Raw genomic sequence first — 19,761 nt, forward strand, 5'->3', positions numbered from 1 at the left:
GGTCAGGGATGCTGCAGGGGGTTAGTAAGGGGCAGTCTCCCCTGCTTCAAGGACGCGAGGACAGGCAGGGACTGAGTTAGCTCTGTGGACGTCTGTGTTACGACTTCCTCACTCCTCCACTGGGACCTCTCTGCTCCTTCCTTTTCTTGTAGAGTCGCAGTGACTTTTATTTTTTTAAATGTGACAAAGCTGCATATCAGCAGAGCTGAGAAACCGAGCGAGCCTGGGAGGCCATGGGGGTAAGTGTTGCAATCTTGGCAACCCCTCGTCTACACTGCCTGCCTGCCTGCTGGCCTGCGGCTTTCTGTCAGAGCCTGCGGGCTGCTGTGGTTAAAGCGTGGTCAAGGCTGCGTCCTGTGACGTGAATGAGGAGCCTGGGGTCCTGTCCCCTTCTGCTGAACTGGTAAAACTGTCCTCTGACTCGGGGAGCCTTCCTTCCCTGTGTGTGTATTGGAACCGGTGCCTGGAGACCAGGGGGAAAAGCCCATCCTGTCCAGGTGTGTTTGGAGAGGCAGGATGGCGTGGTGGTCGGGGCTTCTGGAATCCGACCGCTTGGCTTCAAATTTCTCGTCTTCCTAGCTCTGCAGCCTCGGTTTCCTCACCTGTGAAGTGCGGGTGACGCTGCCTTGAAGGCCTTGTAGGGGGAGAGTTGGGGGAACATGGGCTTCCCAGGTGGTGCTGGGGATAAAGAATCTGCCTGCCAGTGCAGGACATGCAAGCAACCTGGGTTCGATCCCTGGGTTGGGAAGATCCGTTGGAGGAGGGAATGGCAACCCACTCCAGTATTCTTGCCTGGAGAATCCCCATGGACAGGGGAGCCTGGCGGGCCACAGTCCATGAGGTCGCGCAGAGTTGGACACAACTGAGCGCCTAACATTTTGCAGGAACACAGACCTAGGGAGGGAATATTTTAATTTTTATTATTTTGGTACTGCCTGCCACCGGTTGTTTAAAGGAAAGAACCTGTGGTTGGGGAAGTTGGACATGTGAGGGACATGCTTAGCTTGGGGCCCAGAGTTCGGTACACGCGTGGCATTTGCGACTTGGTCACTAGCTGTCTGTGGCCCCGGGGCAAATTTAGTGACAAGTTCAGCGCCTTTCTGCTTTCTTGCTGCGGGGCTTTGGCAGGTTGCTGCGCCTTGCTGAGAGCCGTGTTCTAGAAAACAGGGGCTCTGTCAGCTCCATCCCTGCTGGTTGCATGGACGTGGGGGTGACCTCGGAGGGGGTCCTGGCCCCCAGGGCAGCAAGCAGTTCTGGAAGCACCTGAAAGGCCTCTCTGGGCATTATCCTTGCCCCTGGGGTGAGGGTGGAGGTGGTGGTGACTGGCTGGTTTCTCTCCTAGGATGTCACAGGGAAAGGTCGGGGGCACCCCCAGACACTCAGGTTCCTTAGGCGGTTTGGAAGCGTATGGGGTGCAGAGCAAGGCCACCGTGGGGAGCCGAGCTGAAGGTGGGCTGCCTCGTCCCTGCCTTTTTCCTTCCTCCTTTCTTTAGCGGCCCGGGCTCTGAGCCAGCCGACATCTTCCAGAACTTGAGTGGATGGATCTTTGCGCAAAACCAAGCACCTCCCCGTCCCGGGCAAAAGGGTCCTCAAGGCCAGATGCTGGCTGCATCCTGGGTGGTTCTCTGCTCTGGGAGCTGGCTGTGGTCAGAGGAAGCGTGCCCCAGCTGACCAAGAAACATACCCCGGGCACCCACCCTGCACCCAGCACACCATGGCCCCTTCTTAACCGTCTGCAGGGAATGAACACAGGAGCCCATGAGCAGCGGGGCCGCTCCCGGATACTGTGGGGACCTTCACTTGAAGCCCCCTCATTAAGAAAAACCAATCCTCACTAGAGTTATTCTGAGGTTTTGTGCCTTGTCTTTAAAACACACAAAATTATTTCGAGGCCATGCACTGTGTCAGCGATTTCCTTAGTAGCTCTGATGGTGAAGAATCTGCTTGCAGTGTGGGAGACCCAGGTCCGATTCCTGGGTCGGGAAGATCCCCTGGAGAAGGAAATGGCAACCCACTCTTGTATTCTTGCCTGGGAAAATCCCATGGACAGAGGAGCCTGACAGGCTACAGTCCATGGGGTTGCAAAGAATCTGACATGACTAAGCGACTTCACTCACTTCACACTGTTTAAAAAAAAAAGGCATGGGAATTTTGTGTTCAGCACCATGATATTCCTGGCCATTTAAAGACCAGAATTGTGTCCCTTGGAAATCTTTGGTCCAGCCCCACAGAGAGGCCCCATCGCTATGGCTCATCCAGAGAAACCTGGGGTAGGGAATGCCTGGGTCACCAGGTCTGAGGGGTGCTCTCATAGACTATTCCCTTGCCTTTCCCCTGTATAGATGAGGAACTAAAGGCACAGAGAGGTTAAGTGACTTGCCCAAGGTCACACAGCTGGTAAGGGCAGAGCCAGAGTTTGGACCCAGAGGGCTCTAACTGCAGCGCTTGCAATCCCAGAAGAGGAAACTGAGGCCCAAATATGACGTCAGAGGAAGAGGCCTGGTGTCCAGCCCGTTTCTCCAGCCATGCTGGCTCCTGAGCTTGGCCTGGCAGTGTCTGGGCCCCGCATCCTCAATGCTGGACCAGAGGGCACCTTCCAGCTCAGGGTCCTTTGGAAGATTCGTGGGCTCGTGGCTCAGAGAGGGGAAGAGAATTGTGCAGATTCTCTGAAATTTAGGAGCAGAGTTGAGCCTGGAACCCAGACCTCTGATCTCTTCTTGGTTTCCCTCGGGGGTAAGATCGAAGGTTTGGGCCGAGAACACAGCTGTGACGCAGGTCTCAGCTTCCTTGGGTGTCAAATGATGGTGTTGACAACCCCAGCCTACTGGAACCTGTTATCTGGCCCTGTTTTTCAAACCAGCCTGCAGAGAAATGAAAAAACAGACAACAGAGTGAGTTTTTCTCGTAAAGTGTTTACATCTTATAAAGGTGAGGCCCCATGCCATCAATTTTTATCGGTCTTAGGTACCATTTGTTTCCTGAAATGGTGAGGATGGTCAAGGACAGTTTTGTTTGCCATGTCCTTGCTGGGCCAACATGAAAAGCTGGCAACTCCGGGACAGTCCCAGAAGCGTTTGGGAAATGTAACTGGGTTGGGAGATGCCACAGTTTGGAGTTCGCTTGAGCTGAGATGGTCTCTTGGGCTCCTTCAAAGTGAGGCTGAGGTGGGGACGCCCAGAAGGGACGGAGAAACTGTGCGTGGAGGTGAAGGCTCCGGCTGCCAGCGGGGATTAGAGGGAAGGAGGAGCCTGGCATGCCGTGGTGCCCGATGAGGGCAACAGGATGCGATGGTTGCCATGTGAGGGCTCCATTCATGACTCAGAGTCTGGGCAGCAGGCGAGGGGAGAGGGAACTAGGGAAGAGAAGGTGACAGGGGGAGATGCTGGTCATGGACCAGAAGACAAGACAGGGAGGAGAAGCAGAACCCAGAGAAGGGGGCCAGGAGCCTGATCCGGCTGGGAGCGAGGGGGGCTGAGTGCGGAGGAGTTGAGGGGCTCTCCAGAGCCTCTTTTGAAGTAGAGGAAACCCAGGAGAGAACAAATAAAAGACAGAGACTTGTCTTGGCTTCTGAGCTAGGTATCTTTTATTAAAAACAAAAAAACGAACTTTTTATTTTGTATTGGGGTATAGCCGATTAACAAATGATGTCATGTTAGTTTCAGGTGGATAGCCAAGGGACTCAGCCACACTTATACATGTATCCCATTCTCACCCAAACTCCCCTCCCATCCAGGCTGCTATGGAACATTGAGCAGAGTTCCCTCTGCTCTCCAGTAGGTCCTTGTTGGTTTAGATGTCTGTCTTGGGTGGAGGAGCCCCAGAAGCAGAGCCCGAGGGTTCAGTGAATAGGAGGCGTCCAAGGCGTGTCTCAGGCAGGGCTGGGACCTGGAGGAGCAGAGGGAGGCAGGGCCAGCCCTGTTCCGGTTGGCGCTCATCGTGACTGCACATTCTGACATTTTGCTCATCAAGCAGGTTACGTATTAGTTTTGATTTTTAAATATTGCCACAAAAGTATTATTTATCCTGATGAGTGAGCTTGGCGAGGCATACCCTTGCATTTGTATTCAAAGATCTGTCAGGGGGAGAAGCTCAGTAAGAATCTGGTCTCGAGTGGAGACCAGCCTCAGCCTGATCCCAACAGGGGACCCTGGACCCTGAATCATACCTCACGGCAGTGAGGGAGGAGCAGCTCACTGCTTAGTTGGGGGCATTTCTCGGGAGAAGGGGACAGCTGTGAGTTGTGATATTTAGCATTCTCTGCAGCTGTGAGCTGGGCACCCCCCTCTAGCCCGCAAAGGTGATCTGGGCTTACACCATCAATACCTATTATAATATTCTTTGTGGTTCTTGAGAGATGGCAGTAAAATTTTGAATTAATTATAAGTGCTTATGTCTATCAGCTTATTTTTTGAATATGAAGAAGATAGAGCTTCTGGGCCCCACTTCTATTCCTGCTGTAGAAGGGTTGAATGCATGGATGCTTCGCAGCAAGGAGGGTGGCCTGGCTGGAGGGGAGGAAGCAGGATGGTCAGTGGAGATAGTGTGTGTGGCCCCACCTGAGGGGTGGGCTCATTTCAAGTTGTTGATTCATTTCCTTGGAAGGTGGGAGCTGGGGAGAGGACGGCCAAGTGGAGTAAGGAGCTGTGACTCTGGCCACGGAAAGAGGAGCAGAGAGAGGAGGAATCTGGCTTTGGGTTTCTTAGGAGGGGGAGTTACTTCCTCGCTGCTTGCCTGGTACCTGGCAGATAGTATGTGCGCGTTGAGGTTTCCTGAATGTATAAATGAGAAATATGTAATCTGTCATCAGTGTGAAAGAAGCTCCAAGAAGAGGTTTTGTAGAGTCACGCTGTCTGATGACTGGACCACATTCACGTCTGGGACAAGCCGTACCACCGTAAGAATTGTAATCACACTTGACAATCACAATAGTAGAAATAGTGGTGGGTAATTTACTGAGAACTTAACGTGGTCCAGGCCTTGTTCTGGGTGCCTTATATTCCTTCTCTTATTTCATTTTAATACCAACTTGGAGGAGTATGTACTATTTCTGTTCCATTTTATAGATCTAGAAACTGAGGCACGGAGAATTTAAGTGACAAAGATGCCTCATAGGTCATAAGTGGCGGAACTGGGATTTGAACTGGAATGGTCTGGCTCTCGAACCCGCCCACTTCACTATCTCCTGTTGACCGTGGCTTTGGGATCAAGTTCTGGCTCCACTCTTTTCTAGCTGTGTGACCTTGGGCACGTTTCTTGACCCCTCTGAGCTTCAGTTTCTGCAGTTGTGAGGTGAAGGTAGTATCAGGGCTCTTGGGAGGCTGGAGCAAAGTGAGGGATGGGAAGGATCCTGAGGGCTGATGGTGGTGGTTCCCATGACTCAGCATCACGGCAGTTTCAAGGGTCCCCACTTGTGGCTACAAACTGCGGAGGCCCTTGGAAACCTACGCCAGTAAGTCATCGCCAGGGTTCTTGGCAGGAGGGTGGGGAAAAGGGAGGAGGGAGACAAAGCCTCCTCTGTCAGCCCCTTGGGGCCCGCCCCAAGTTGGGAAGACGTGAATGCTACAAAGAGAGAGATGAGGAGTGCCTGGGCGTGGGGTGGGCACCCTGTTGCCCGCCAAGATTCGTTCTTCATGAGAAATAGGTGGAAAATTACTTTGGATCCTTTCCTGAGAGGCTGGGAAGGCAAGGGCCAATTCATGGAGGGGAGAGGTTTCTCCATACCCCAGGCGTGTGATCCTGGCTTCATTTTGAAACAGAATGAAACCTGAAAACACCTTCAAGTTGGCAGCTGCTGGGGGCTGTCAAGGTTGCCAAACCAGCTCCAGAAAATGGCTTCCCGTGGGTTTAGGAACCAGGCTCTGAGCTCCGGGTCAACACCAGGAATCTGGCTGGTCCGTCACGACCCTGTTGTCTGTATAGCCTGGTTCCTCCGGCTTAAGTGCCTTCTTCTCTGAGAAACTGCAAGGTCTGGCTCTACCCTTCGGTGTTGTTGAGGGGCCCTTGGGGCTAAATCCATCTCCCTCACTCTGCAGACAGTTTCATACACCACAGAATTCTTTTCTGATCCCAGTCTACATGGCTCTGAATCTTTTTTTTTTTTTTTGGATAGATTAAAGCATAGAACAGCTAGTGAAAAGCAAGGGCTTAAAACTTGCTTGCTCATCATAAAAGGATTTCAGAGCCCCAGACACTCTGAAGAACAAGCGAGGGATGACATGGGCACACACGCAGTGATTTCTTATAATTATTGTAACACATACGTGATGGTGAACTCTAACACTAAAAGACTGGAAACAAGCCAAGTGCTCATCCTTGGGAGACTGGTTAAGTAAATGATGGCAAATCCAATGATGAAATACGATGCGGCTATGAAGAAGGATGGGTCCTTCTTACATACCGATAGAAAATCATCTCCAAGGTGCATTGCTGGGTGAAAAAGACAAGATGACAAATAGCGTGTGTAACAGACCAACCTGTGCAACACAGGGAAGCACTTAGGATATATGTTTGTTTTTGTTTAAAGATACTCTGAATGGGCTCAGATGGTAAAGAATCTGCCTGCAATGCAGCAGAACGAGGTTCAATCACTGGGTCGGGGAGATCCCCTGGAGAAGGGAATGGCAACCCATCTCAATATTCTTGCCTGGAGAATCCCATGGACAGAGAAGCCTGGCAGCCTATAGTCTATGGGGTCTCAAAGAGTTGGACACGGCTGTGCAACTAACGTGCACACAAACACACACACTCTGAAAGGAGACATAAGACACCAATAAAAGGATTTGGGTGCTGTGGGGACTGGGTGGATGGTGGTAGGTAAGGAATGAGGATTTGCATTCTTATCTTTTTATAATTTTAGATAATTCTGAATGTCATCAATTAGATGGAGTCATGTTGCCTAGTCAAAAATTTCTATTAGAAAGGCCAAATTAGAATTGTGCATGGATGCCCATTAGGCTAATAGCAAGTGCTGTTATGGAGTAGGATTATAAACACTAATGTCTGTGGATTTCTTGTAATATTGTACATTAGGTCCTCTACCTGACTCCAGCTTCCTTGATGTGGCAAGGAGAAGGTTCCTTCTGGCCCACTTGAATGTAGCCTGAGAGGGTCCTGTTCAAGGCTGATGTAAGATCCACTCCTCCTTCTAGCATCACTGCATTCTAGGGGCTAAGTTGTGCTCCTGGTGGTCCCTCGTGGCCTTGGGTGGTCCCGCCAGTGTCTCACAGCGCACTGGCTGTCTCATTCCAAGAGACTCCTTGAATGCCTGACCCCTCGATGAAGTGTTTGCAGAAGGGATAGCCGATATTCAATGGATCCAGAGTTCCTCTGCAGAAAGTAATGACTGAAAAGCTGTGCTATTAGGGGTTGCGAGTGTCCTTGCCAGAATCCTTTTTCTACAGATCAGGGTAACAGACAGGCAAGCCCGGGGCAGTGCACGTTGTGACGTCCCAGGCCTGTCCCCGGCTGGTGAAGAGCATGGTTGGGTTTAGTCTTTGTCATAGAAAATAATGTCCCGCTGGGCTCCCCTGGTGGTTCAGATGGTAAAGAATCTGCCTGCAGTGAGGGAGACTGGGGTTCGATCCCTGGGTCGGGAAGATCCCCTGGAGAAGGGAATGGCAACCCACTCCAGTATTCTTGCCTGGAGAACCCCATGGACAGAGGAGCCTAGTGGGCTACAGTCCGCGGGGTTGCAAAGAGTCGGACACGACTGAGCAACTAACACACTGCCGTGCTAAGAGTATCAAAACATCAGAGAAATGGCATTGGGGAGAATGCCTTCAGGGCCCCATAGTTCAGGCCCTTTCCCAGACATTCTAGAGATTGCTTCCCATGAGGCCGGCAGTGCATAACCCTGGGTGTCTAGACGAAAGCAAATAGTCACTGCTTTCCTGGCACGTCTGGGGAAAGCAGCTCCTGCTAACGGCCTTTGGGGACAGAGCTGCCAGCCTACAGGAAGGGCCGCAGCGTTCAGGCAGCTGGTTTGGAAGCTTCGGGCAGCCTGAACCTCAAGGCTGCATCCACCATCATCTCGTCACCAAGGATGCTGACCTGTGTGCATCCTGCCGTGTCCTCTGGACAAAGTTCCTTCTGCTCCTGGTCCCCGAAGGTTTCGCTTTCCCCCAGCATGCGTTTGTTTTAAACCAAGGGGCACGTGACTCCTGTAACTGATTTTGCTTTTCCAGGCTAGAAATCTGGTGCATCTGCTGTGTGGCCCACCCAGACTAAGTATTTAGGACATTACTTATCGTCTGCATTTTTCCCCTCAGCCCTGGCTCCGTTCTCTGTCTCCACCCACATTTCCCTTCCTCCTTTCACTCTCACTCTTAATTCACGTTCCCTTGGATACGGGAGCCTCTGTGGAGCTTCACCCCTGACCCCCAACCCTTCTGGACCAAGTACATAAGCCAGGATACAAGCAAACACATAATTTGAAAAAAAAAAAAAAAAAAAGCCTGCAAGTCAAAGCAGCCTGTGGAACACCCCCTCTCTCTGGCCCTGGGGGAAACAGCCATTCCAGTTGGTAGGAGTCAGCAGGAAAGGGGTTAAGAATGGTCCAGAGGAAGGTTACAGTGAGGAAGTGGCCACTGCCAGGGGAAGGAGGTGGCTGGCTTATCCTGTGTGACTCTAGGGGGCTGAACCAGGCTTGAGGGGAACGTGGTAGGTTGCTGGAGTTCAGGTTAGTTTAAAAAAAAAAAAAAAAGGAAGAGCTTTCTAATGACTTGGTGGGTTTTTCTAGAAGTTCTGCTGTGGAGGTCAGGGAGGAGAGAGAGAGGAGACCTTCTCTGGAAAGTAGCAGAACCCATCATAAATGGGTTTATGAGCAGAACCCACGGAGAGATTTTCTTTTTTCTGTTGATTGGGTTCTGAGCGATGAACTCAAGGGCCCAGGTGACTCCCGAGGGGAGGTCCTAAGGGGAGGGTCCCCCATTTCAAGGTAAAAGTGAGTCTCAGAAACCAAGTGACTCACCAAGAGGGCTCCGCTTCCCGCTGCCTGTGTGATGGTGTCTGGCGTCTGTCTAAGCTCCACCAGGCACCGGTTTTTGCCCACGTTTCTCTCTATAGCATCCCCACACCTAGCATGGTGCCTGGCAAAGATCTGTGAAATTTAATTGAACAAAAACCTAAAACAAAGTTTGTTTTCTCTTTTTTTTTAATGATGGCACAGCCAGAATACAAACGCAACATTATCTGACTCCAGAAGTAGTCACTTTCTTTAAACATCACAGACACAGGGTTTGCTTGTTGGAGCTAGGATTTTTATATAGGTAAGGCCACCTACTCGTCCTGATTTGCCTGGAATGTTCTGGTTTTAGCACTACAAGTCCTGTTTCTCAGGACACCCTCAAATCGGGATGACTGGTCAGTCTATACACCCTGCACGTGTGATGCCAAGGAAGCTTGGCATTGGCCCACTCTGCAGATGAACAAACTGAGGCACGACCCAAGATGTCAGGGGCCCAGCTGGCCCTGGCGCGCTTTGCTGCAGCTCTGTAAGGCTTAAGCTCCCCTTGGCTCTGGGCTGCTCTCCTTCGTCTGTAACGTGGGGGTGGCACCCCTTGATGCTCCAGCCTCTCCAGCGATGGCTTATAGGATTCTGGAATTTCCTCTGGACTTCAGCTGTCTGTTTTTTCCTGTTGAGGGTGGGAAGCAATATTCCCAGGGAGACCCTTTCTGGGTTAAGGTTGAGTTTCTCCTTGGGAAGAGGTGACGGTACAGTGATGGGGTCAGGGTCGGGGGCAGCCTGTCCTTCCTCCTCTCCTTCCCTCCCCACCCCCCTCCTCGAGCCTGGGAACAAGGTGGGATCGTGTATGTTAAATTCTTCACCAAGGCCAGCCCTTCTGTCAGCTGGCTGGGCTGGAGCCAGGCCATTCCAAGGGGCCAGAGCCTGCCTGAGTGCCCCAGGGGCCCTGCGGCGGGTGCTGGCAGCCTGGGCTGCTTGGGGCTCCAGGATCTCTCAGGGGTCCTCCCTGCTGGACAGGCTTCTGCAGCCCCCTACCTGCCCTGGAGCATGGTGGGTGGCAACTGCATGTGGCTAGACGTGGCTGCGAAGGGTCCCTGAGGGCTCTTTCAGGTGGGGTTGTGGATATGTGAGAGACACTGCTGCCCTGCCTGCCCTGTGCATGGGGCGGGGGTTGGGGGTGGGGGGAGTCAGCAGGTGCAAGAACAAAGAGCCTTGCACACAGCAGAGCCCCAAGCCACCAAGGGCGGTCACAGAGTCACAGTGACTGAAGATGTGGGCCTCGGAACAGCCCAGGATCAAATCTCACCTCTGCCTCTTCCTAAGTGTGAGATCTTGGGCGGTGGCATTCCTTTTCTGTGCCTCAGTTTCCACGTCTGCCAAATGGGAACGAAAATGCCCACTTTGAAGGTTTGCTCTGAGTAGAGGTACTGGGTATGCAGTTGGCGCCCGACAAGTAAGGGTTAATGTTATCACCACCCCCTACCCCAGCCTCAGGGTGGTTTTGGCTCCTCCCACCCCAGGACGTCACCCAAGGACGCCAGAAAGACCCAGGAGAGGAATGTATGTACTGAACACTTGTCACAGCCTTGCAGGCCTGGCAGCCCACCCAGGGTGCTTGGAAGCGCTGTGATAAGGACAGGGGAGCATCTTAAACAGCCGTGTGGATTGCAGCTGGAGTGCCCTGGAGCACAGGCTCTGCAGGCCCACAGATCCAAGTTCAAGTCCTGCCTCCACCGGGGCTGCCTGGTGACCCTGATCTGGTTCCTTTCAGAGCCTGAGTTTCAGCACCTGCTGAGTGAGGATAATAAGCATTCCCCGCCTGGGTGGGGATGATGATGGGGAGATAAGGAAGGCCAAGTGTCCAGCCAGGCACTGGGTACTGTCAGCACCATCATTCCCTGTCTTCTGACCTCTTTGCCGGCTGCTCTGCCTGCCTTTGTGTAGAGGGGGTACTGAGGCTGGGAGGAGTGAGGGCCCCCAGCAGACGGACTCGCAAGAGCAAAGGCCTGGAGGCCTTGAACACCACGCTTGGGGCACTGGACTCCTGGGGCACAGGGAGAAGTTGTCTTGGAAGGATGTGGGTGCTGAGTTCCCCCAGAGGCCCCTCTCAGCTTCCCATGAACCCTGCAGCCCCGTTCTGGGTGGGTTCATGCAGGTCACTGACCTCCCTCTGGCTGCCCAAGGGGAACAGAGTCCACAGGGACCCTCCCTTCCTCTCTCGGCTGCTTATCTCCATCTGGCCTCCCAATCTGGGCTGCCTTTTCCCCTTGACCTCCCCTCCCTGGAGCCCAGGAACGTCAGGATCACGCACACATGTGCCCCCCAAATACACGCCTGTGGCCTTGTTTTCTTCAGTAGTGAGATAACAAGAGCCAGGATCTATGCTGAGAACTCTCCAGAAGTCTAGTTATTTAATCCCAGAATAGTGCAGTGCAAGAGGAGTCACTATTTTCCCCCACTTTGCCGATGGGGAAACCAAGGCCCAAGGCAACTAAATGATTCTCCTCTGGTCCCCAGGTAAGATTAAACCCAGGCAACCTGACTCCTGAGCTGGGCACTCAGCCCCTCCACCATTCGGCCTCCGTGAGAGCCTGAGTTTGATGGGCGGGTTGTCTGGCCTGACCAGAGAGGGAAAATGCTTGCCTAAAATCACACAGCAAGACAGGGACAGGATGGGAGATTTTGTCAGTTTGAGCTCTAAGCTGCGCACTCAGTGTATTGCTCAGGTTTGCTGGAGTGGAAGATGGGGAGGGGGGTCAAGTTGCATCCTTGGGAGGTCTCCTTAACCTGTCATTTAGCACAAACCATTTTCTCCCTGCCTCTCTCCACACCCACAACCTAGCCCTGAACCAACCTGAGCCAGTGAATGACAGGGGAGGGGGTGGGGAGTGGGGGGGAGGGGAGGGGTGTCAGCCCCCAGGCCATCATTACTTTTATTGCAGTTAATTGTAGGGGAGTTAAAAATAGAATTCCAATGATGGACTTTGAGGCCCAGCAACAAGGTTTACCAGACACCGTTTTTGGGTGGAGGATGCCTTTCTGAATCCAAAAATCAGACCCCAGAGTCTGCTCTTTCATCTACACCCATGCTCCTGGACTTACTGCCTCCCACTGGCATCCCAGTGGGATGTACCTTGTATGCTCTGATCGCCCCTTGGCATTGCCCAAGGATGGGGAATCAGTGTTGTCATGGTGACCAGATTTTATCTGTGGCATTAGGGATTGGGTGCAAGGGATCCATGGCATTGGGGGCAAGGGTTGGGTCTCAGCCCCTGGGACTGGCCAGTGTGACCTGGCTTTTCCCATGAAGACTCATCTCAGTGTATCCAGTCCCCACTCTTCTGTTATTCCAAGATTTTTCTTGGAGCATTGGCGGTTGCCATGGAAACGGCTTTTGAGGCAAATGTGCCCATGTGAGCTGAGGAAGAATTCTTTAAGAAAATGGGGAGATTGCCATACTCCCTGACTCTGTGAGGGGGGGCCCTTGATTTCTGGAATCTCCAAAGACTGCCGCTTCTGGGTACACCTGGAGCTGGAGGAGGATTTGCAGTCAGCTCCTCAGGCCCTTTGCTGGCCTCTTGCCTCCAGTCTCTCCTCTTCCAAGGCAGTCCCCATATCAGTCACGTGGGTTAGAGGTGGGGTCGTCTTAGAAAAATGGACACCTTTCTGCTTAAAATCCACCCATGGCCCCTATTACCCACGGGATAAATTTGGTGACTTGCAGGAGGTCTTACAATCTGACCCCTCTTCTTTTCTCAGCCATATCTCCTGCCCTCCCTGCAAAACCCCCGCCCCTCCCCTCCCCCATTCTCTAATCTCACATTACCCAGCCTCTGTACCTTTGCAGTTTCCTCTGCAAATGTGCCTTGTCCCCCCACCACTCCATTAAGAAAAGGCTTCACACCCTCCAAGGCTCAACTGAAATGTTACCTCCTCCAAGAAGCCTCCCCTGCTTTCTCTGGTCATCTTCTCTTTGCTTTGTACAGAGTCAGGGCACCAAATTCAGCCAGCAACAGGGTCAGGCAGGAGGCATGATTGACTAACTTTGGAACATTCTCTGCTTCCACAAAGAATCCACGCTCTCCCATGAAAGCTGAAAGTGAGAATGACTTGGTTCATCTTTCTCTCCCCAGATTGCTCTTGTTTCAATAACAGAGCCCGGGCAGGCTCTGTGGTGAACTGCAGCTGATTCATTGCCCCAGAGTCAAGGAAACTATAGGGAAGTTGCCAAGAGCCCCATCCGGTCTGTGATGCAGGCCCAGGAGGGCTAGTTTGCTGCAAGACTGGATCTTAGGTGACATCTCAGAGCACTCACTGTGCCGTGCTCCTGCACCCACGTCCTACTGTGGAGCATAGACTCCCACAGCCTCCAATAAGCCGTGTGGCTCTTAGAAGGTACTCACTAGCTGCCTTTTGAATGGATGCTTGAATGAATGGAGCCATGCTCTTTTCTGAACCTCTGAAACCTCAGGCCTGCCTCAGGGCCTTTGCACTGGCCCTTCCCACTGTCTGAAGAGCTCTCCCATCAGACAGCGATACCTCTTCCTCTCCCTGTATTCAAGTCTGCTCAAAGGCAAGCTCTATCAGAGCCCTTCTTTGAACACTCCGCCTAAAGTAGCATCCACCCCCATCTCTATGCCCCACTCCTCTTTATATTTTAGTTCCCAGCAGATGTCAGCCCCTGTTATATTCATTTCATTTTTCCAGCATTTACATAGTGCTTCCAACAAACCAGACAAGCTTCTGAACATGACGAGCGTAAACTCATTTAATCCCTGGAGCAACCCTGTGAGGGAAGAGCTATCACCCCCGTTTTTCAGATGAGGAAACCGAGGCACGGAGAGGTGTGGTGACTTGCCCACAGTCACGCAGCTGGTGAGCGTCAGGGCAGGGATTCAAACCCAGGCAGTCTGACTCCAGACTTTTTGTCTCCTTTATTAAAATCCACACCTTCGAGAATGTCAGCCCCTCCAGGGAAGCAGCGTATCTGTTTTGTTCCTTGCTGTAGCCCCTGGGCCTGGCACACAATAGGCATTTAATAAATAATTCTTGAGAGGATGGAGGAAGGAAGAAAGGAGGATCAGAGAACTGGAGGGAAGAATCCTTGGCCTTCCAAGGTTTCCGTTAGCCCAACATCAAGGCCATCTTGTCGGAAGTTTCTCAGCCTCCCGGAGGGTTTGAGTCAGCCTGTCTGGAAGGGACCCCGCCCCGCCTCCCCTCCCCCTCCCTCCCTCTCCAATTGAGCTTCTGTTTTCTGACCTCTCCCAGACAAAGGTGCCAAACCGCACTCCTGGAGCCCCTGGGCCCATGCTGCGCACACTTCCTTCTGTGACAGGGCCAGTGGAGGAGAACATTCCAGGCCAGAGGCAGGAAGTCTCTGGAACAAGGTGGCCTGGAGCAAACGGGGCCTTTGGGCAGCCAGCGAGGAGCCTGGGAGGGGCCGCTGACGGCCAGATGTGCCGGGGACTCAGGGCTGCTCAGGGGACAAGCAGATGGGATATGGGAGCAGGCCGGGAGTGGGTCCAGGACCGGATGCTGCAGCCTCTCGGCATCTCCTGTTTGCCCAACATTTCTTGACATCCCTGGTGGCTCAGATGGCAAAGAATCTGCCTGCAAGGCAGGAGACCCAGGTTTGACCCCTGGGTTGGGAAGATCCTCTGGAGGAGGGCACAGGAACCCACTCCAGTATTCTTGTCTGGAGAATCCCCATGGGCAGAGGAGCCTGGCAGGCTACAGTCCATGAGGTCGCAGAGTCAGATATGACTGAATGGCTGATACTTTCCCTGACCTCTGATCCTGCCTCCAGGGTCCCAGAGAAGGCCACACCCTGCCCTTGGACTCTAAAATAATGGACCCCACTGAGAGAGTGGAAATGTGTTTTCCAGTTTCATCACTGCGAGGTAAATCCTCTTTCCTATAAAATTAATAACTATTAACATTAATAGTGTTGGCAGCCATGATCAGGGCAGGCAGGATGCCAAGCACTTCACCAGCCTGGTTTTATCAAATCCTCACAACTCTCAAAGAGGCTGTGGATGAGGGGCCTGAGACTCAGAGAGGTGAAGCTCCCTGTTCAAGGTTACACAGCCTCTAAGTGTTGGAGCTGGAGTTGAAACCTAGTTCTAAGCGACAGAACACGATTCCAGGGACAACCAGGAGAAGAGAATCTCAAAGTCCAGCCTGGAGATCCTGATTATACCACGCTGAAGCTGAAGCTCCAATACCTTGGCCACCTGATGAGAAGAGCCAACTCGTTAGAAAAGACCCTGATGCGGGGAAAGACTGAGGGCAGGAGGAGAAGGGGGCGACAGAGGACGAGATGGTTGTACAGTATCGTTGACTCAATGGACATGACTTTGAGCAAGCTGCAGGAGATGGTGAAGGACAGGGAAGCCTGGGGTGCTGCAGTCCATGGGGTTGCAGAGTCAGACGTGACTGAGGGATGGAACAATTGCTCACTTTCCGGGTAACTTTGGGAAAGACCATGAAACTTGTTTGAATCTCAGTGTTCTCATCTGTTAAATGGGCATTAAGGGGAATCAAGCATCGTTTGAGACCCTACAGGGGGCTGGCTGTTTGGCTATGTCCTTCATATAGGTCATTTCCCTTCATCTTCAGTGTCTCTAGGTCCCAGGTTGGAAATGGGAGGTTGGAGAACGGGCCACATAGCCCGGGCCATCTCCTTGTTATCCTTAACTTCCGGGTCGACCGAGGGACTACACTCAAGCTGAGAAATGCTTTTCAGAGGCTCTGGTGGAGGATGTGGGTATGCCGGGAAGGGAGACAGGGCTAAGAGGGGGAGGGCCTGGCGGGAGCCATGGTCTCCTCATCCGGCCCTAGGCGGCATCTGGTCTGGGTGGAGAAGCCTGGGAGCGACCGCTGGCTGGCTCCCAGCCCTCCTCGGCTTCCAGACCCCATCCAGGCTCACGTTCGAGCTCCGTGGGTTTCCTGGAAAACACAGCTCTTTCCTTTGGTTCCGAATCTGGATATTCAGCCTGGCTTTCTCCCCTCCACGGAACAGCGAGGCTGCTGGCTCTCACAGACGTGTCACCATCTGATTTCTCTATACAAACATTTGCTGAGCACCTGCTGTGTGCCGGGTACCATTCATATTGTCATTTCATTTCACAGTAACCTTAGGCAGGAGGTGGTAATATCAGCCCCGCTTTACTGATGAAGACACTGAGTCTCGATGTGGTCTCAGTGTGGTCTGAGACCACATCATCGCAGTCTGCAAGAACCCCAGACTCGAGGTCTCGGTGGTGCAGAAGCTTGTAACTTCACCTTGAACTTCTAGCCCAGAGATCTTAGGCCTGCAAGGGGGTCCCCAGAGATTGCTTCATCCCTTGGATTTTCTGAAAAGGAAATTTTTACTGGGAACCTTACTATAGCTCAGAGAGGTAAAGCAACTTGTCTGAGGTCACACAGCATGGAGCCAAGTTATGCTATCTTTTTACTGGCACAAGGCTGGGGACAGACCCTTGGCCCATTCAACCACGGCATATTTGAAAGTTGGAAGAGAGCCTTTGACACCATCAACTCCAACCTCCTTGTTTCATAGTTGGGGAAACCAAGGTCCCAAAGCGTAGGGGATTTATCTAAAGACATTTGCCAAGTAGATCTTGTAAGGTATAGTAGAGAGAGCCCTGGGGTTTTTAATCTGGGTTCAAATCCTACTTCTGCCTCTTGCTAGCCATGTGACCTTGAGTAAGACTCTTAACCTCTCTGGCCTCAGCTTCCGCAGCTCTAAAATGGCCGTGACCACCACCTCCATCGCCCGGGGTTTGTGTGAGATGATGCACGTAAGGTGCTTCTCAGCGTCCTGGCACACACGGTAGCAGCGTCAGTTGCTCAGTCGTGTCCGATTCTTTGTGACCCCACGATTTAGCCCGCCAGGCTCTCCTGTCCATGGGATTCTCCAATACTGGGGTGAATTGCCATTCCCTTCTCCAGAGGATCTTCCTGACCCAGAGACTGAACCAGAGCTCCTGCATTGTAGGCAGATCTTTACCATCTGAGCTACAGGGAAGATTCACACATAGTAGGTGCTCAACAAAATATTGATACTTTGGTGACTATTATGAATAATATTTAACCCTGGCATTTGAGGGTCCAAGACTTCACCAGCACATCCAGGTGGGACTCTGGGGTGACTTCCAAGGGCCTGGTGAGGCTTTTGAAGCAGCAGAGGGAGGACTGTGGGGGCAGATGAGGCTGACGCCCAGCTTCCTTGCCCTTCTCCCTCACAGTAGGTGGTGGGGGCACTGTTGATGGGGACCAGGCCTTTGCCTGCCTCCTTCCGCGTGTCTCAAGGTACTCGGAGAAGAAGTCTTGCTCTGGAGCTGTGTTAGATGCAGGACCAAAGGTGGCCTGTGCTGGCCTGGATCTAGCAGGGACAGGGGCAGGAACTATGCCAACTCAGAGCACCCAGGGCTACTCAGTGTCTGGGCTCCCAGCCCACGCTGTGAGCAGGACACCGAGGGTATTGCCATGGCCAGCTCCTGGCTCGGGGAGAAGGCGACCACCGCTGGCAGCCTCCTCCAACCACATCCTGCTCTGTTCACGTCAACACCCCTGCGCCTGCTGCCTTCCAGATACGTTGTGTACACAGCTCAGGGATTATTTGCTTGAATGGACTCAAGGCTTCAGGGGATTAAGCGAATGCAGTGCCGGGTCTCCCAGTCCAGGGGGTTACAAACACGGGAGAAAGCTTGTGTATAGGCCACCTCCAGGGGCTGGGGCAGTGTTTACGAGAGAGAGACGAAGGCTATTTCCCCAACAGCTTTGGATGGAAGCTGAGTGTCCCGGAGAACACTCTGTGTTTGTGCACGGGACCCATGGTCGGGGCCAGAGTGGCTTTCTGGCCTGGAAGGAGAGACATGCACCCACACACTCTTGCTGGGGGCCTTGTGTGACTGAAATAGCTGTTAGGTCTGCAGAAAAAAATAGCGCTTCCCAGGTAGCGCTAGTGGTTAAGAATCCGCTTGCCAATGCAGGAGACCCAAGAGATGCAGGTTGGATCCCTGGGTGGGGAAGACCCCCTGGAGGAAGGAAATGGAAACCCACTTCAGTATTCTTGCCTGGGAAGTCTCACGGACAGAGGAGAGAGGCGGACTACGTACGGTCCATGGGGTGGCAAAGAGCTTGACGTGACTTAGCGACTAAAGAATGACGACAAAGAGCAAAGCGGGGGCCGCCAAGGGCTTTCAAGTGGGGGAGAGCTGGGATGTGGTTTGCATCTTGACATGATCTCTCCAGCTACCAGGTAGAAAATGAAATCAGTGGAAACAGCATGCTGGTTAGGGGGTCTCTAGCAGTCGGCCAGGTGGGCAGAAACGATGGGCGGGTTTGTGAGCTGTTTAGGAAACAGACATGGGATGTCTTGAGGGGGTGTGTTGAGAGTCTGGACTCTGGGTCAGAGTCTCAGAGGGAAATGGATGACCCACTCGAATGGGGTCTTTTTTAAAGGGGACTTAAAACAAATGATTTGTTTGACTGCGTCAGGTCTTAATTGTACCATACAACATCTTTGTTGCGGCCCACGGGCCCTCTAGTTGAGTCCCATGGGCTCAGTAGTTGTGACGAGCGAGCTTAGTCTCTCCTGGCCACGTGGATCTTAATTCCCTGACCAGGGATCAGACCCACGTCCCCTGTGTTGCAAGGCACATTCTTCACTGCTGGACCCCGAGGGAAGTCCCTCACACGGGGTCTCGATGAGCGTTTTGCTGTCGACCCTTTCTAAGTCCTTCCTAGCCTAAATGATCATCAGAAGCATAAAGGATGGGCAGGACTTCAGGTCTGAGAATACAAGGAGACCCTCCTGCCCTTTAAGCCAGGCGGTCGGAGAGGGACTGGTTACTGGGACCCAGGCTGTGTAGTCAGGACTGACTCATAGAGACCCTGCAGGGAGGCCGCTGGGACCATAGACACCTGACTTGCCCTCTTCCTGTCCTGTAGCCCCTGCTGGTCCTTCAAGGATAAACCCAACTAGAGGTCAGAGGGCAAGGAGTCTAGTGATGGTGTTTCTACAGTTCACTCTGGGGGCACAGAGCAAGGGGCAGTGACCAGGGGCACAGAGCACACTGCGGAGAAGGGATGGGTCATTCTGACAAGGGCGATGCTGTGTGGTGCAGTGGACGCTTGCAGGGTCTCCCGCTTCTGTGCTCTCATCAGCCATCGGAGGTTTCCTGGGGCCTCTGGCCTCTGGGCAAGTGGACAGCTCACGTCCAAGGGCATAAGCTCTTGCCTCGCTCGTTGCTTTTGCTCACTGCTGCAGAGTGTGCCCATCCAAACACAGCCCCATCCAAACCCAAAGAAAATGGGGCCGCCTATTAGCGGGCCAGCTCCTTCCATCTCGCTGCAGTGACTCAGCCAGAGCTCCCGCGTGTGGGTGTGGGACCGGGGAGGAAACTTTCCCCCGACACTAGGGCTAATTCTGTCCGGGCGCTGGCAGCCAGTCCTGCGGCTGGAATGGGCATGGCTTCTATGTGGTTTCGCGGTTCCTGCATCTCTCAGACCTGTGGATCCAGGGATGGGAACCCCGAGGTATCTCTAAGAGCTGTCCGTGGGGGCTGGGAGGCCCACTCACTCTGCCCTGGAGGATGAGGCCAGCCAGGGGGCTGTGGCAGCACGCCAAGATAATGGGACCAAAGTCGGCGGGCCCGGCCTAGGTGGTGGGGGATGGATACTGCCAAGGAGAGACATTTGTGATGGGAGAGTCATGCCTGCAAGGTTCCATTATGGTTCAAACCTGCTTGCTGAGGCTGTGGTCTTGGCAAGTAGAAAGAGCCAAGGTTAGA

General features: G+C 53.0%; 1 protein-coding gene across 9 annotated transcripts in view; it reads left to right on the plus strand.

The window, feature by feature from the left end:
* Window positions 1–19,761, plus strand: part of CMKLR1 (chemerin chemokine-like receptor 1) — a 78,465-nt gene that overhangs the window by 9,790 nt on the left and 48,914 nt on the right. The window contains exon 2 of one of the 9 annotated variants that reach the window (XM_060400820.1): window positions 153–403. The exons of 6 other annotated variants lie outside the window; for them this stretch is intronic. The gene's annotated coding sequence lies outside the window, so the exon portion shown is untranslated. Of the gene's footprint in view, window positions 1–152; window positions 9,267–14,768; window positions 14,863–19,761 lie in introns of those variants that run through there. 2 more of the 9 variants (XM_042234736.1, XM_042234734.2) reach the window with 2 other exon arrangements.

The sequence above is a fragment of the Ovis aries genome, chromosome 17, assembly GCF_016772045.2.
Source record: "Ovis aries strain OAR_USU_Benz2616 breed Rambouillet chromosome 17, ARS-UI_Ramb_v3.0, whole genome shotgun sequence".
In the NCBI taxonomy this organism is placed as follows: Eukaryota; Metazoa; Chordata; class Mammalia; order Artiodactyla; family Bovidae; genus Ovis; species Ovis aries.